The sequence below is a fragment of the Rhipicephalus microplus genome, chromosome X, assembly GCF_043290135.1.
Source record: "Rhipicephalus microplus isolate Deutch F79 chromosome X, USDA_Rmic, whole genome shotgun sequence".
Taxonomy (NCBI): Eukaryota; Metazoa; Arthropoda; class Arachnida; order Ixodida; family Ixodidae; genus Rhipicephalus; species Rhipicephalus microplus.
This window is the reverse complement of record NC_134710.1, coordinates 208,643,881-208,662,278: the sequence shown is the minus strand read 5'-3', so window position 1 is coordinate 208,662,278 and position 18,398 is coordinate 208,643,881. Positions and strand designations below refer to the sequence as shown.

Genomic DNA, 18,398 nt, shown 5'->3' with positions numbered 1-18,398 from the left:
ATGCTTTCAGGACGAAAAATAGAGGGAGGAAAAGAGATGACAAAACTTGTGGCGAGGAAGGTCAAAAGAAAGGAGTGGTCGCTTGGCATAATGGGTCGTTGGGTGACGTTTCTGTGAATGAGGTGGGGGAGGGTTAAAAGCTTATTTCTGCAACCCATTAGACAGCATGGCTCCAGATAAATTTTAAGGAACATAGTTGTGAAAGTATACAAGAAAAAAGAGGGCACTGTCTCAAGAAACTAGCCCCATTTTCTGTGTGTTTGAAGGGAGTGAGTGCCGCTCCTTCAGTCCCGCTCGCATGACCGTGAATGCAGTTTGTTATGACGAGGTGGGGGGGGGGGGGGAGGAAGAAGGTAGTCAAGTTTTTGCGATCAAACAGGTAAAACTCAAAATGTTAGCCGTTCTGTCCACCTTTACTCTGAAAAGGAATGCTTCTTTTTATCTCTCTTTTATGAGCAGGGCTCGAATACCAGAAGCTAAAAAGCTGGCCTGTGAACAGGACAGGGGAAAAGAGAACTCCTGGAATCCTGGTGGACACTTCGTGATGCATCTGCACGAATTACCTTCCATTACCACGGGACATTTGCGCCGACCTTTAGGTTTCGTAAACTGGTAGATCTGTCTTTATGTCTATCAATATAGAATGAAACTGCAGTTGACATAAGTGGCGCGATGCTTGTACCTTTTATTAATTTATTTTGTTACGTTGTGGTAAACTTTTCGCTATTTTGTGCTTCAGGTTGTTAGTTTTGATGCACTAACGACTTTTAAAAATGTTCATTACGGCAAGTGATACAACAGTGGGCATGCCAATAAAAAAATACGAGAACAACGCCAATTTTTCTGGAGGTCTAGTTTGCAAAGAAAAATGAAGGTACGCTTTTGCTATATACAGGCCATAACCACAGAAGCTGTAAGGGCCTGATTTGCGAGAAGTATGAGAATGAGATCATAATAAAATGTGAGTGTATTTATCAACAATAACCTTGATAAACTTAGGAAATGATCGCAGGTTAGGCATTCGGAATGGTGTCTTCGAAAGCACAAAAATTTACTCATCTTAGCGAAAAAAGCTTTCGAACATTCCAGCAAAAGTAAAGCTATCGACTTATGTGTATATGGGTGACTTTCGCCTGTTTCGAACTTTCTTCACGCTTCGGGGAGTTGTTTCTATCCCGTAGCAGCTCTCTGACACAGGAGTTCATGGGACATCTGTTTCAGGATATAGAACGCTCTTCCTGTCTTTTTTGTGTGCGTTTGACCGATTTATGAAGCTAGTTGTTTTCGTGTACTCGCAGACTGTATATAATTTAACAAGTAGCCGTGGATTCAGTGTCCTCAGTTTTCGTGCTTCTCGCATAATTCGCAGTTCTCATGTACATATTTTTTTCATAATTATGCACTAAGGAATCAGCGGAACCCATGCGTCGTCAATGAAGCTGATGAATGATCCTTCGGGGATGATGAACGATTGCTCTTCGTAGCCACGGTCTCGTCGTTTGACACTCATCATTTCGCAGCACTCGGGTATTCATTTGAATGCATGGCGCTTACAACTTGAGTGCTGTTCATTTTATGTGGCCTTTTTTCATGCGTTTTTTTGTAGCTTTTTGCAAGTTTGTTTCTTTTGTCTTTGCCAAAATGTTGGGTCATCAATCGAAAACGACAGCTTATTCTGAATAATTAAAATTATGAATGCAAGTGTTTTCTTCAAGTTCACGTGCTATAACTCTGGGGGAAAATATAGTGATATTGCCATGCTTGCATCAAAATTGAGAGTTCTTTTATCTAACCAACGCGTGATACGATCAGTATAGAATAAATAGAGAAGCAAAGACTTAAGAAAGCGCTGATACATCTAATTGCAATTCAGTCTGAATGGAGTAAGGATATTCATAAACTACTCTGGAAGCGTCACCCAAAAGCCGCAGATAGCCAGAGTGAAACACCCGCGAAAAATGCTCCGGAGGTTCCACGTAACCACTCCGGCCAGCCGGAGCAAAAGGCCTTAAAAAATACTCCAGTTGCGCCACGTGATCATTATGGCTGGCCGGAGTTTATTATGAGTTAAAGGTGCTCCCGATGTACTACGCAACAGTTCTGGCCAGCTGGAGTCAGAATTTTGCTCCGGAGGTCCGAAGGAAAAATTCCTCCAAATGAGAATGGGGAAGACGCTATAGAATAAGCATTTTCCGACCACTTGCAGTAATTTTTTTAGAAAAAAGTGTGTTGTTCTTATATTAGTTAGAGTGAATTTAGCCATTTTTTTTAAAAAAGCGTCATATGTTGATGTGACGGCTCACCATATTTCTCGTGAAAGTTATTGTATGTATGCTACGCTTTCTTGTAATGTCACTCTGTACACACATATATGTTGTTGACTATGTTATCTCGACTGGTATGTTTTGGCAACATAATGTTTTGCTTTCGAGACTTCAGAATGGAGTGTCACATTGTTTTTAAAATTTTATATTGTATGTGCTACGAATCAATTACGGTCCGAAATCTGCTCCACACCTCACAGAGATAAAGAGAAGACAGAGCATTATTTGAGTGCCAAGTCCTGACAGGGTGTCGCGATACGCAATATTCTACTCCACGTCGCCTTCCCTGAAGCTTGTGAGGTCATTGTGAACAAAAGCGAAAAAAACAAAGCCTGCGGTAATTGTGTATAGCGTCAGCGAAACTACATAGTTCTGACGTGTAATTAGTAATTAGGTTGCTTCTAGACTTTTGCTAGGCTTTAGGTGGATGATGCAAGATTGTGTCAAAGTTACTTCACAGCACAGGTAAGTTTGAGTTCAACGCAGGCTGTCAATGAAACGGCTTGAATGCCCACACTCTAAAGACAAAAATTCGAGCTGAAACTGAGCGTTAACATTTTCCATAGATTCACAGGGAAATCGTCGTTCGCGTAGAGCTATCGCTTCAAAGTCTTATCGTAGCCGCCATGGCTTTCACTGTTCCCTAGTATGCTGTTATACTTACCGCTGAAGTACTCTACAGAGATTCTGCAGTTGTGCTGAAGCGTGCAGCCACTGTGTTTATCACTGAGTTAATCATGCCATTTCGCGGAAACTGTTCACAGTTTCCTGTTGCATCCGCAAGAAAATCTTAATTTGTGTTTGCCGTCGTTGCATTGCCTTGACCACTTTTTATTGCAATAGCGATGATATAAACACTATCGAATGGATTTCACTGCGGGATTCAACGTTGGCGTCGCTATCTTTCACGGTCTACGTAAGCTTATTTATATATATGAAAAAATAAAAAGGAAAAAAAAATCCGGGAAAATAAAAATCATAGGAGCCTGCGTTTGCGAAAATCGGGCGCTTTTCAGCGAAGTAACAACTGAGACGCTTATTCACATGCATCTGTACATATGAGTACGTTTCGTGCGTTATTTTTGCGTGAGAAACGTGGAGAACGTTTTCATCTGCTTTCAATTTAGCACGTGACCTTCCAACTTGTTGCTACCGCGTTCATTGCTTCGCCTTTGTGGCAAAGTAGTGACTCTTTTTAATGTACCAATGATGAATTGTGGGATTCGACCAATATCTGTCACACATAACTAGTCGTGGTCATCATAGGATTTTGTACACAATTGTAAACATTAGCTCACAAAATCATATTCCTTTTGGATAGGGGTGGCTGACAACACTCATTGCAATTGCTGCAGTACCAAGGAGACTTTGCAGAATATCTTCTGCTACTGCCCTCACTACACTGTGCGTAGTGAAGGCAGTAAAGAATTCCATCTTTAGAACAGTAGCAGAATATATCTCTAAAAGGATCTCTCTCACTTACTCTTGCTTCTCTTGACAACAGAAAGATGTGACTAGAAGCTATTCACCAATGTCATCCTGAAAAGCCCCCGACAATGAAAGCAAACAAGGCACTGCTGAAATTGCTAACGACAACATACTTGCACGAGAGGCTGTGGGCTCTTGAAGCACCCCTTGAGCTTTAGTACGTTTTGTGACATTACACGAATCCTTCCTTGTAGAACAAGTCTGCTCTCGTATACAATATTTAGGTCGTATTACTTACAAACTATTGTTGCAAACCTTAATTTCATGGAAAACTTGTACAAGTTAAATTACACGAATGCAAGCATAGATTCAACTATCACGTTCATAAAGCTGACCTAAAGTTTTGTTTGTTTATTGCACAGCAAAAACAATATGTATACTTAGTGCTCTTGTTTATGTAGAAAATAAGCAGGTCACCTTTGTTCATGGACTGTTACATACGACAATGCCGGTACACGTTTGTGATTGTGGTGTCACATATATACGTGGTTATTTCCATAGAAGGGAGCACTTCCATGTATAAGTGTCTACTTGACATTATCTATGGTGTGGCCGTGCCTTACAAGGCCAGATTTCACTCCTTATATGGACCAACCGTGCTACATATGGCTGTATACAACACCATATATGAACCGACTCTGCCAGATTTACATCCATATTTGAGGTAGGCTCGATTCACTTGCACCACTTGGCACCAGCTTAGGGTGGTGCCCGAGAGGTGCACGATGGGTGTGTGGCTAGTTCAGGAGAGCAGCAGCGATGCCAAAGCAGCCGAATAGCAGCGCCACGCAAAATCGAATGCCGAAATTCAGTTGTTGTGCCATGTCTTCTGCTGTGTTCCAAAGAAGCATGCTGGTGCGTGTGCATCCTGTCTTGCGTGCATGGTGTGTGTCCCTGTGTGTTGTTTTTGTGTGTGAATTAACATTCTCCCACCTTTCGCTTTTCTGTACGGAGATGAACTCTGGCCTGCTCTCAACTTTCGTGCAAGTCGTCATGAAGCTGATAGATTCTGGCAGCGAAGGAAAGTGCTACGACTTAGTCGCAGCAATGGCGATGCCTCAATCGAGGAGATTGGATAGAAATTGCATGCCAAGGAATTGTGAGGACGTTAGGGAATGATATTTTCGTTTCGAGTTTACACGGATGTTTCGGCTGTCACGCAAACCATTCAGAGGTCTCGCTGTCACTACCAGACGTCCTCATTCTTCGCAGATTCTGCTGGTGGTCACCCACGGATTAATGCTGATAATACTTGCTTGGTAGTGCTGAGCTACCTCGGTAGCCAGTCAAGTAAGTACTCCCTTGCCGACAGATTTGATACGTCTTAGTCGTCAGTGCACACGTGTATTGATTGCGTATTGAACATTACACATCATAAGCGAAAACGTCCTTTCTTTGCCAAACAGTCAGGAGCAAGAATGAATCAAGACTGGTTTTTTGCTAAGGAGCAAAAATAAAGGCCCTAGCAACACCATGGGCTCTGTGGATGGTTGCTACATAGAGATTAAAAAACCGCAAGGAACTTCCATCTGTGGTGCTCCCGGGAATATGCAATCACAGGAAAGTGGTAATTGACGTTTTTATAGGATTTCCTGGATCTGCACACGATGACAGAGTACTCCGTGAAGCCCTTTCTTCGAGGTAGCTCAGACGAAGTGTCCAGAGAACTACCTGCTTGGAGACTGTATACCCCTCGCTTCCGTGGTTGTTGATGACATGATACCGGAATGAAGAGCAGACTTTTCCAGCATGGAAAAAGCACTATAACAAAAGCCAGTTACAGGAGAGATCTGCCATTTTGAATGCTTTGGTTATCTGAAACAAAGGTTTTGAAAGCTTTACTTTGTTGACGCTGCTACTATCAAACAGTGCTGCCTTATAGTAATGGCTGCTTGTGTGTTGCACAATATATGCAACAAAGCGAGAGAGTTTTTTAGCTCCAAGAAACTGCAGAGATTGAAGAATTTGAAAGAGAAGAAGGACGTGACAGGCCGAAGTTTGGCTGTATATTGTGAATGTCTAAGAAAGGCTATTGCTCAGAAGCATTGTTAGTGCCTCAAGGAGGATTTTATGAATGATAGTTTGAAGTGAAGATGTCATGAACAATTAGTAGCATTCAAGAGTAGACTGCATTGTGGCCCAAGAAAAACAATTTTGTTTCATCTCAATTTATTCTCAATTTTTAACATTGGCTTTCAACAGCAGTCACGAGGTGTTCAAGAATGCTCATTTTTGACTTGGACCGCTCCTCCCTCTCTTTTGGGCTTTCTCTGAATTTTTGAAGGGGAGCTTGAACTGGAGTGCCATCCACACTTTTACTTTTTTTTTCTGTGGCTGGCTTGACGCTCCTTTAGCTGCAGCCGGGTCTTCGTGTTCTTCTAAACCAGCATATGCAGCAATCGCACCTTCTCGTTTGGCAGGCTGTGCATCTTGAGACGCACTCACTGCTGGACGATCATTAGGCCTTCTTGCATTGTGGCTGTTCCGGCAATGAAATGTAACCCCGCAAACAATATTTACATTTGATTTACAGTAACATTACCTGCTCATTTCAATCACTCTTCCTTGGGCAATCAGCACTGTCGGGGTGATGTGATTTTTTTCCAGAACATCACTCAGTCTTCTAAAAAATGTTGTTAGTATATTGATGAATATTTTGATATAACCTGTACTAACTCTTCCAATTTGCAAGACACCCTTCCGTTTCCTGAAGAGTTAGTTTTTGATTTGGGGCGTTTGTACGCCTGCCCAAGGCTTTTTAATTTGTTTTGAACTTGCAGTGAGATACACGGAGATTAGAACTATTTAGAAATAATTTTGGCAAGTGTGGCTGTGCTCCAGTACTCACCATAGACGACTAAATAGAGAGCTAGATGGACGGCGGCCACCTTAAGTCCCATTCCGATTCTCACGTAGCCGGCAAAATAGACAGCTCCGAGAAGACCGCATCGTAGACAAATACGATGCAGGCTACTTTGCTGTCTAAACAAGATGGCAGCTCAGCGAATCATTGAGATATATCGGATTTCGCCGAAACAGTCGTCTGCACTCAAGCTGACGCTTTTCCAGACGCTCAATGTGAGTAACGTTTATTTGTTTTTGCTTTCCATACAAAATAGGCCAGAAACACAATGGTTATGTTTGTTTATTTTAGCTTTTTCTTCTCGATGCGAGGTGGCTCATTGTCACGTAAAAGCTGTCCAGAAGTGTTCCGATTCTTGGACAGCATGAGCTCGGTACTGTCTTCTAAGCAGTCTGCGTAGAGTGTCTACGTACTGTCTAAGAATTGAAACGCAGCCTGTTTCCAAGGGGCATTTTTTGTGCTGAAAGAAATACATATGAAAATTCAACGATCACAAACAGAAAGACTTGGCATGTGTTAGATACATCTATAGGTTAAATATGTGGTGCATTTCACAATTGCTCCAAATAACACTTACCGATAGCCACTCTTTTTGCCGACAAGGTCCTTAAGCTCCTCTGTTCACCCATTCTACAGCTCTGGTTATGAATAATGTTCACTGGCTCGGCTGAGTGCCACAGGTAGAACGTTGGACAAAAACTCACTTGCAATGTTGTGGTCATCATGAGGGCTTCGTTGCTGTGGCACATTGTCAAAAAACCAATGTGATTTCTGTTCCAGCTATAAAGAATATGTAGCAAGACTCATGCTTCAGAAAGGCTTTGTTGCTGATTAATAGGTTGCACGCTGCCAATTTATTCGACAAAATTGTGCATCTTGGAGGATATATAGAAACCACAGATGTGCACGAAAAGCAAAATAATAAAAGAACGTTATATTTTGCATTTCAAATAATTCTATCAGTGCGTACTAAATTTGGCATAACTGAACTGCTTGAGACTTGCGAGCATTTTTTTGTTAAAAAAAGTGTGGTCATGGAAAAAACTTGTGGGTCCGGCGGCGGCATGGCGTCCGATCGCTACAGGCTAGTTTGCTTGATTTTACAGGTGGCCGCAGTTACCAGCAGATGCAGTTCTTCGTCGTCTGATGTGCGCGTGCTCCCATCACAGTTTCCCGATTCCTGGGCCGTGTACACCTCGACCGATCCTGCTTTTCAAGCTTTCAATTTATCATCGGCGTTTATCGTGGGCACCGGTTACGGACTTGAATGGGACTGTTTCTACGGCGCATGGCACGGCGCAGCAGTGACGTCTACTGCATCAGCGGTGGATATAAGAACGACATCCCGACAGCTCTTCTTCAGTGGGTCCGGCGGCGGCATGGCGTCCGATCGCTACAAGCTAGTTTGCTTGATTTTACAGGTGGCCGCAGTTACCAGCAGATGCAGTTCATCGTCGTCTGATGTGCGCGTGCTCCCATCACAGTTTCCCAATTCCTGGGCCGTGTACACCTCGACCGATCCTGCTTTTCAAGCTTTCAATTTATCATCGGCGTTTATCATGGGCACCGGTTACGGACTTGAATGGGACTGTTTCTACGGCGCATGGCACGGCGCAGCAGTGACGTCTACTGCATCAGCGGTGGATATAAGAACGACATCCCGACAGCTCTTCTTCAGTGGGTTCGGCGGTGGCATGGCGTCCGATCGCTACAAGCTAGTTTGCTTGATTTTACAGGTGGCCGCAGTTACCAGCAGATGCAGTTCTTCGTCGTCTGATGTGCGCGTGCTCCCATCACAGTTTCCCGATTCCTGGGCCGTGTACACCTCGACCGATCCTGCTTTTCAAGCTTTCAATTTATCATCGGCGTTTATCACGGGCACCGGTTACGGACTTGAATGGGACTGTTTCTACGGCGCATTGCACGGCGCAGCAGTGACGTCTACTGCATCAGCGGTGGATATAAGAACGACATCCCGACAGCTCTTCTTCAGTGGGTCCGGCGGCGGCATGGCGTCCGATCGCTACAAGCTAGTTTGCTTGATTTTACAGGTGGCCGCAGTTACCAGCAGATGCAGTTCTTCGTCGTCTGATGTGCGCGTGCTCCCATCACAGTTTCCCGATTCCTGGGCCGTGTACACCTCGACCGATCCTGCTTTTCAAGCTTTCAATTTATTATCGGCGTTTATCACGGGCACCGGTTACGGACTTGAATGGGACTGTTTCTACGGCGCATGGCACGGCGCAGCAGTGACGTCTACGGCATCAGCGGTGGATATAAGAACGACATCCCGACAGCTCTTCTTCAGTGGGTCCGGCGGTGGCATGGCGTCCGATCGCTACAAGCTAGTTTGCTTGATTTTACAGGTACGCTACCATTTCAAGTGTTACAGAAGCGATGAGCGTTTCTTGTTTTTGCTGCCGGACCTTGCGCATGTGCTGTGAATTCATTTTTGTGTTGGCTAAGAATGCTACTCTTGATTTCTGGAGACGTCGAGTCTAATCCTGGTCCCCAAATCGAAGATATGCTGAAGGAGTTGCTTGCCGGTCAGCAAAAAATTTGCCAAGACATAGCCAGCCTCACTACTACAGTAGCGGCTCTCGATTGTAGGTTAAAAACCATAGAGGCTAGGACAGCTGCGGCTGCGGACCTGATTCCTCGATTGAACGAGCTCGAAAGCACTGTCATCATCATCATCAGCCTGACTACGTCCACTGCAGGACAAAGCCTCTCCCATGTTCCGCCAGTTAACCCGGTCCTGTGCTTGCTGCTGCCAATTTATACCCGCAAACTTCTTAATCTCGTCTGCCCACCTAACCTTCTGTCTCCCCCCAACCCGCTTCCCCTCTCTGGGAATCCAGTTGCTTACCCTTAATGACCAGCGGTTATCCTGTCTACGCGCTACATGCCCGGCCCATGTCCATTTCATCTTCTTTATTTCAACTATGATATCCTTAATCCCCGTTTGTCCCCTAATCCACTCTGCTCTCTTCTTGTCTCTTAAGATTACACCTACCATTTTTTTTTCCATTGCTCGCTGCGTCGTCCTCAATTTAAGCTGAACCCTCTTTGTAAGTCTCCAGGTTTCTGCTCCGTAGCTAAGTACCGGCAAGATACAGCTGTTATATACCTTCCTCTTGAGGGATAGTGGCAATCTACCTGTCATAATTTGAGAGTGCTTGCCGAATGTACTCCACCCCATTCTTATTCTTCTAGTTACTTCAATCTCTTGGTTAGGCTCTGCGGCTATAGTTTGCCCTAAGTAGACATAGTCTTTTACAACTTCAAGTGCACTATTACATATCTCGAAGCGCTGCCCCTTTCCGAGGTTTTAGTACATTACTTTCGTTTTCTGCAGATTAATTTTAAGACCCACCTTTCTGCTCTCTTTGTCTAACTCCGTAATCATGAGTTGCAATTCGTCCCCTGAGTTACTCAGCAATGCAATGTCATCGGCGAAGCGCAGGTTACTAAGGTATTCTCCATTAACTCTTATCCTTAACTGTTCCCATTCTAGGCTTCTGAAAACCTCCTGTAAGCACGCGGTAGATAGCATTGGGGAGATTGTGTCCCCCTGCCTTACACCCTTCTTGATTGGTATTCTGTTGCTTTCTTTATGAAGCACTATGGTAGCAGTTGATCCCCTGTAGATTTCTTCCAGAATGTTTACATATACTTCATCTACGCCCTGATTCCACAGTGTCTGCATGACGGCTGATATTTCTACTGAATCGAACGCCTTCTCGTAATCTATGAAGGCTATGTATAGTGGTTGGTTATACTCTGAGCATTTCTCTATTACCTGATTGATAGTATGAATGTGGTCAATTGTTGAGTAGCCTGTTCGAAATCCTGCTTGTTCTCTTGGTTGATTGAATTCTAATGTTTTCTTTACTCTGTTAGCAATTACCTTTGTAAATAGCTTGTATACTACAGAGAGCAAGCTGATCGGCCTGTAATTCTTCAAGTCCTTGTCATCTCCTTTCTTATGTATTAAGATGATGTTAGCGTTCTTCCAAGATTCTGGTACCCTTCCCGTCAGGAGACACCTCGTAAACAGGGTGGCTAGTTTTTCTAACACAATCTGTCCTTCATTTTTCAGCAGATCTGATGTTAACTGATCCTCACCAGCAGCTTTGCCTCTTTGCATGCTCTCCAAAGCTTTTCTGACTTCTTCTATCATTACTGGTGGGGTGTCATCTGGGTTACTGCTAGTTCTTATAGTATTAGGTCGTGGTTGTCTCGGCTACTGTACAGATCTCTGTAAAACTCCTCCGCTATTTTAACTATCCTATTTATATTGGTAGTTATTTTGCCTTCTTTGTCCCTTGGTGCATAGATCCGACTTTTGCCTATCCCATGTTTCCTCTTCACTGCTTTGACGCTTCCTCCGTTTTTCAGAGCGTGTTCAATTCTCTCCATTTTATACCTTCTTACATCGCATACTTTACGCCTATTAATCAACTTCGAAAGCTCTGCCAGTTCTACTTTGTCTGTTGTACTTGACACTTTCATGCTTTGACGCTTCTTAATTAGGTTCTGCGTTTTCTGGGAAAGCTTGCCAGTGTCCTGTCTAACTACCCTGCCTCCAACTTCCACTGCACACTCCGTAATGATACTCGTTAGATTATCATTCATTGTATCTACGCTAAGGTTGGTTTCCTTACTAAGAGCCGAGTACCTGTTTTGCAGCGACACTCTGAATTCCTGTACTTTCCCTGTCAGTGCTAGCTCATTGATTGGCTTCTTGCGTATCAGTTTCTGTCGTTCCATCTTCAAGTCTAGGCGAATTCGAGACCGTACCATTCTATGGTCACTGTATCGTACCTTGCCAACCACTTCAACATCCTGCACGAGTCCTGGGTGTGCAGTCATTATAAAGTATATTTCGTTCTCATTTTCGCCATTAGGGCTCCTCCATGTCCACTTGCGGTTTTCTTGTTTTCGGTAGAAAGTATTCGAAATCCGCAAATATTTGCGTTCTGCGAATTCTTCTAGTAGCTCTCCTCTGGCGTTTCTAGTGCCGATGCCATAATCTCCTACTGCCTGGTCTCCAGCCTGCTTCTTCCTTACCTTTGCATTAAAGTTGCCCATCACTATAGTGTACTGTGTTTTTACCTTACTCATTGCCGATTCCACGTCTTCGTAGAAGCTTTCAACTGAAGAGTCATCATGGCTGGATGTAGGCGCGTAATCCTGTACCACCTTCAACTTGTATCTTTTATTCAGGTTAATTACGATACCTACCACCCTTTCATTAATGCTATAGTATTCCTCTATGTTGCCAGCTATGTTTCTGTGAATTAGGAACCCCACTCCCAGTTCTCTTCTGTCTGCCAAGTCCCGATAGCAAAGGACGTGCCCATTCTGTAGCACAGTATAGGCCTCATCTGTCCTCCTAACCTCACTCAGCTCTATTATATCCCATTTAACACCCTCTAGCTAATCGAATAGTACAGCTAGACTTCCCTCACTAGATAAGGTTCTAGCGTTAAACGTTGCCAAGTTCAGGTTCCAAAGGCGGCCTGTACTCCAGAGATTCTTAGCACCCTCTGCTGCGTTGCAGATCTGACCGCCGCCATGGTCAGTTGCTTCGAAGCTGCTGGGAACTGAGGGCCGTGAGTTATTTGACGTATGCATGTGGGAGGTAGTGGCCAGATTCCGCACCAGGGTGGCCAATCCTTCTCTGGTGAGGCAGTGCGTTCCCGGCGGTGGTTACCGGTGAGGCCGCACCCCAGGCCTCTTAATGCAGTTCCATCAACACGCGCATATTTTTTTCCGGTTGGGAACTGCACGGCCCGGGATTTGAACCACGGACCTCTTGCATGCGAGGCGGATGCTCTAACCACTACGCCATCGCCGCACCCACTGTGAAAGCACTGTGAGGGACCGAAAAAACACGGTTGAAATTCTTGACCACCGTAATGACGACTTGGAAAACCGCCTTCGCAGGAACAACCTGATCATTTACGGATTGACGGAAACGGAGAAAGAGAGTCCGGATCAGCTACTGGAAACTGTGCACGAACTCATAAATGTCAAACTAGGCGCCAAGTGTGAAAACTTTGAGTGGTGACACAAGCTAGGTACGCAAAGAAAGAATAGTAGTTCACGACCTGTTATTATTAGGCTCATTGATTTTCGTACCAAGACACAAATTTTAGGCAACGCAAGAAAACCTAAAGGTTCAAAAACATACATAAATGAAGACTTCTCGGCACGTGTTCGACAGATACGCAAGTCTTTGTGGCAGCACTCGGTTGACATCAGAAAAAATGCAGATAAAGTTCAACTTCGCCACGATGCTCTTATCGTGGACAGCGTCCGTTATAGCTGGGACGAAGCCAGCGGCACCCTTGTCAAACATTCTCAACACGCGCCTGAGCGGCCGCCCACGCATGCGCCTTTACATTCACGTCAACCACGACTTCCAGAGTGACTGCGTATTGATCGAAATTTGGTCATTTTGAATATTAATGCACGTAGCTTAGCAAACAAGATTGATAGCTTCAATTGGCTCATTGAATGTCACCAGCCCTCAATTATTTGCGTCACCGAAAGCTGGTTAAATGATTCGGTTTTAGATGTTGAAATCTTGCCTCCGGGTTATGTAATCTTACGTAAAGACAGACTATGTGGTCGTGGAGGGGACGTAGCACTTTTTATCAAAAATCACATTGACTTTTCTTTGCTTCCTGATCTGCCAAACACAGAATCTATCTGGTGCAAGTTAAAAATTTCTGGCCAGGCCATTGCTGTAGGAGCTATTTATTGCCCTCCAAACAAAATTCCTGGCGTTTTTTTTGATATTACCAACTATAATTTAGATCGCAAGCTCCGCCTAGGCAAATTAATTTTGACTGGCGATTTCACTGCTCCGTGCAATGACTGGAACAATTTTGCATCCTACGGTCGTGACAAAAAGCTTTGTGACTCAGTAAAACCGAAAGTTGGGCGAGTTGGTGATAGTTCATGGTTACAAATAAGCAGCGCACGACGTTTTACAAAAGAGAGACGATAGGGACACCGCTGCTGCGGTGTCCCTATCGTCTCTCTTTTGTAAAACGTCGTGCGCTGCTTCTTTGTGACTCACTCGTAAATATGGCACTGTCATTTGACCTCACTCAAATTGTCACTTCCCCTACCCGTGAAAATTCAATACTTGACCTTGTCATCATAAGCGACGAATTTTGCAAAAAGGGATACCACAGTGAGGTTGTCACAGGTTTGTCTGATCACAATGCTGTAAATGTGTGCCTCAACATAGTGTGCGCGCCAAAACGACCTGAATTTAAGCGTGTGCTTGATTTTAGTCGTGCCGATGACAACTCTATTATGGATACGCTGTCATCTTGTTTTGAAGATTTTTTTCCTAGCAGTGAACACAGTGATGTAAATGTACTCCTTGGTCATTTTCATGGTATTGTACGCGAGTGCATATCAAAGTTTGTGCCTCAAAAGTGCATTAAACGCAATCCAAAACATCCGTGGTACACACGGGAAATCATTCAACTAACTCGGCGTGTAAAGCGACTTCGCAAAGGTCGTCCTCTTTTATCAGCTGCGCGATCACCACTGCTTAATTCTTTGAAGTGTACTTTGAAGGCGAAAATGCAGGAAGCGAGAACTTTCTATTTCAACAATACATTGTCACGGTTTATGGTAGAAAACCCGACCAAATTCTGGAAGTCTATTAACCCGAAGTAATCTGTTCAGTCTTGCTTCCTTATAAATGACCAATCATGCTCCGAATCTAACACTATTGCAGAAAGCTTCAACAACTATTTCAAGTCCGTTTTCTCTCGTGATGTTGGCACTATCCCAGATTATGCCTACAACTTTGTTCAGTCTGCAATTCCAGATATCACAATCTCTTGTTCAGGTGTTCACAATTTGATAATAAAATTAGATGTGACTAAAAGTTCCGGTCCTGATGGCATTCCTAATACGTTCTTGAGGCGGTACTCCGAATGGTGCACTTTTACTTGACTGTCATTTTTAATAAATCGTTTGCGTCGGCCACTGTTCCCATACATTGGAAGACAGCTAATATTGTTTCGTTATTTAAATCTGGCAATAAGCAGCTCATTCCAAATTATAGGCCAATTTCCCTAATTTCAACAAGCTGTAAACTACTGGAACATATGATTCATAAACATATTGTTGAGTATTTGGACGCAAACAACCTTCTGTCCCGGTGTCAGCATGGCTTCCGAGCTGGATTTTCTACAACAACGCAGCTCCTAGAATTCACCCATGACATTGCCACATCACTTAACAAAAGGGGTCAGACAGACGCAATCTTCATAGACTACTGGAAAGCTTTCGACAACGTATGCCATAAAAAACTTCTTCTAAAACTTAGTTCCTTTCTTAAAGATTCTAAATTACTCGGTTGGATTGCGGATTACTTGCGTTCTCGATCTCAGTTCGTTACTTTCAACAAGGTGCAGTCATCCCCTGTTGAAATCACATCCGTTGTGCCGCAAGGCTCTGTGCTAGGGCCTCTCTTGTTCATTATATTTATTAATGATGTTGTTAATGTCATCTCTGGAACCCCTGTAAACATACGTCTGTATGCCGATGATTGTGTACGGTATAACTGCATTACTACCTTTCAAGACCAATCAGTCCTCAACAACGTATTCTTGTTATTCTGCGATTGGAGCTCAACGTGGAAAATGCCCATAAATTACAAGAAAAGTGTAGCTATGACTTTCTCAAATAAAAAACAGCCTCTCAGTTTCAGTTATAACTACAATGGGTCCACCCTAGCACATGTGAGTGAATTCAAATACCTAGGCATCACCTTTACACATGACCTTAAATGGGGCAAACATGTTAATCAGATAACTTGTCAAGCTCTAAGGAAACTTGGTTACTTAAAGCGAAGATTGAAAAACTCGACCAAAGATTGTAAGTTAACTGCCTAAAAGACACTAGTGAGACCGATGCTCGAGTACGCCTCTGTGGTTTGGTCACCTCATCTTGAGCAAGATAAAAACAGGTTAGAATCTGCGCAAAATAAGGCTATACGGTTCTTTTTTAACCGTTATGATCGGGACTTATCCCCGTCTGCACATGCTCATTTGTTGTCACTTCATTCACTGGAACACCGCCCTACACTTGAGAGTATTATCTTGATGCACAAGATTGTACACAAAATGATCCGCGTTCACGCGCCCTTATCTTTCGCTGATATACCAACGCGTACAACACGTAGTACAGACGCTTTGAACCTTGTACCCTTCAGGTCTCGTTTGGATTGTTTCAAATTCTCTTTTTTTCCGCGTGTGGTGGAAGTTTGGAACAAGCTTGATGGTGAATTGCGTAGACTGAACACTGCAGAGTTCGGGAAAAATTTTATGTGTTAGTCACATAAATTTGTGCGCACTATTGTTTGTTTCTGTGCTTTCGTTAATTTTTCTGTACCCGCTCCTGCAATGTCCCAGGCATTGGCACAGCAGTACTTGTAAAACAAAAATAAATAAATAAACTTGTTTTTTAATACACTGAACCGTCAATTATATACACAACATTGTGAAGACTGCGAATAAAAGAATACAATATATTGAGCACCTAACAAACCACCACAACGTGTAGAGTGGAACTATTTGGAAGCCTCCGCAAATGCTAGGCAAACTTAGACGACGGAAGACAACGTCAAAACTGTTGACCGCGTACACGTGATTGCGAGATATTTCAGGGTTGATCTCCTTACCTTGAAATATCTCTAACGTGGCCAATAAAACTTCTCAGCATGTTCATATTAACTTTATGCACAGACAATATGCGTAAAAAACACGTCGCATTTCAGGTTTTTAAAGCCCTGTGAAACGGCCTTGTGTTAACAAAAGCTGTCCACACGGGTGCCTGCATAGCAGCCGTGGTGCCAAATATGCGAATTGCACATTACACGCCCACCGGAGCCGCAAGCGGCGCACCGGCATGCAGTCTAATTTGGTGTCGAGACTTTCACATATTTATCGAACTCTATATCACAAGCGCTAGACAAATTTATGCCTACCTGGTGCACTGTAGGCAAAACCATCGCCCTGTAGAATTCGGCCTCTGTCTTTGCCAAGGATGGTGTCAGGAGCGTTACCACGCCGTCTATGTTTGTTCTCCCTGTCATCGTCAATCCAAGAGCTGTTGTTGCTGCTGCAACCTTCTGCTTGCGGTGCACACCTAACCACGCCGGCACTGTACCGGCACCTCCACCAACAGAGGTGCAGGAAATTGCATGATAAAGCGTGAACGAAGCCTGCACCTCCCATTCACTTTTTTTGAAACGGAACGGTGGTGTGCAGAGGGCGCTAGGCTGCAACTCTGAGTTGAACGGTAGGGTGCAGCACTTCGTGAACTGTTTTTCGTAGTTCCGATGGAGGCGGAAATGTTGTAGGCCCGTGTACTCAGATTTGAGTGCACGTTAAAGAACCTGTCAAATTATGACAGGTAGATTGCCACTATCCCTCAAGAGGAAGGTATATAACAGCTGTATCTTGCCAGTACTTAGCTACGGAGCAGAAACCTGGAGACTTACAAAGAGGGTTCAGCTTAAATTGAGGACGACGCAGCGAGCAATGGAAAGAAAAATGGTAGGCGTAACCTTAAGAGACAAGAAGAGAGCAGAGTGGATTAGAGGACAAACGGGGGTTAAGGATATCATAGTTGAAATAAAGAAGAGGAAATGGACGTGGGCCGGGCATGTAGCGCGTAGACAGGATAACCGCTGGTCATTAAGGGTAACTAACTGGATTCCCAGAGAAGGGAAGCGGGTTAGGGGGAGACAGAAGGTTAGGTGGGCACATGAGATTAAGAAGTTTGCGGGTATAAATTGGCAGCAGCAAGCACAGGACCGGGTTAACTGGCGGTACATGGGAGAGGCCTTTGTCCTGCAGTGGACGTAGTCAGGCTGATGATGATGATGATGATGATGATGATGATGATGATGATGATGATGATGATGAAAGAACCCCAGGTGGTCGAAATTTCCGGAGCCCTCAATTACGGCGTCTCTCATAATCATATAGTGGTTTTGGGACGTTAAATCGCACATATCAATCAATCAATCATTGAACTATTTTTCGTAGTGCAGGTGAATTGAAGGGACCTATGGAAAGCGGAAACCACATATGCTGACATATATGCTTACATGTGGCCACATATAACTTATATAAGCGTCATATATGGCATTTCTGAAAGGGTCACCACCCCGTGCTCAAGGACGAGGAAGCGGATTCCTCCTCAGCTTCGCTACTCTTTGCACATTTTCCTCGCTACTTATTTCTTAAAAGCATGTCAATATTATTAGGACTAAGTGATCGGGCCTCTAAAGATTTTTTGTTGCTCGTCTACACGCCATTATTGCCGCTTGCACACCCACAAATGCAGAAAATTAGGGAGAAACAGTTTATGGCACACGATATTCATGCTAGACAATGCAGAGCGGTTATGCGAGTGCATGGTAAAACCATGTACGAAATAATTCTCAACAGTCATCTCTCGTATATGTACTAATCCAGAACTTGTGCCATGCCGATGTCACGCGAGAAAACAGTTGACGTCCCGAAATGTGCAGCTAGAATGGGAAACGCTCGGAGAGAATAAAACACTCATTTTTCACTTTGACTTGTCAGCGTTAAAAAGCTCGTTTTGCAGAAAGACAGGCGTCGGTGGCGTTGGTTGTGAGTGAAAAATCATCTTGTGCGTGGCCGAAAAAT

At 43.9% G+C, this 18,398-nt stretch overlaps 1 long non-coding RNA gene across 1 annotated transcript; it reads right to left on the bottom strand.

Moving 5' to 3' along the window:
- Positions 1-7,090: 7,090 nt before the first annotated feature.
- On the bottom strand, positions 7,091-16,936 carry LOC142777079 (uncharacterized). Its single transcript, XR_012887915.1, has 3 exons — positions 16,703-16,936; positions 7,253-7,455; positions 7,091-7,135 (listed from the first exon to the last, which is right to left on the bottom strand). It is a non-coding gene; the product is annotated as an uncharacterized LOC142777079 (long non-coding RNA).
- Between the last annotated feature and the right edge of the window lie 1,462 nt (positions 16,937-18,398).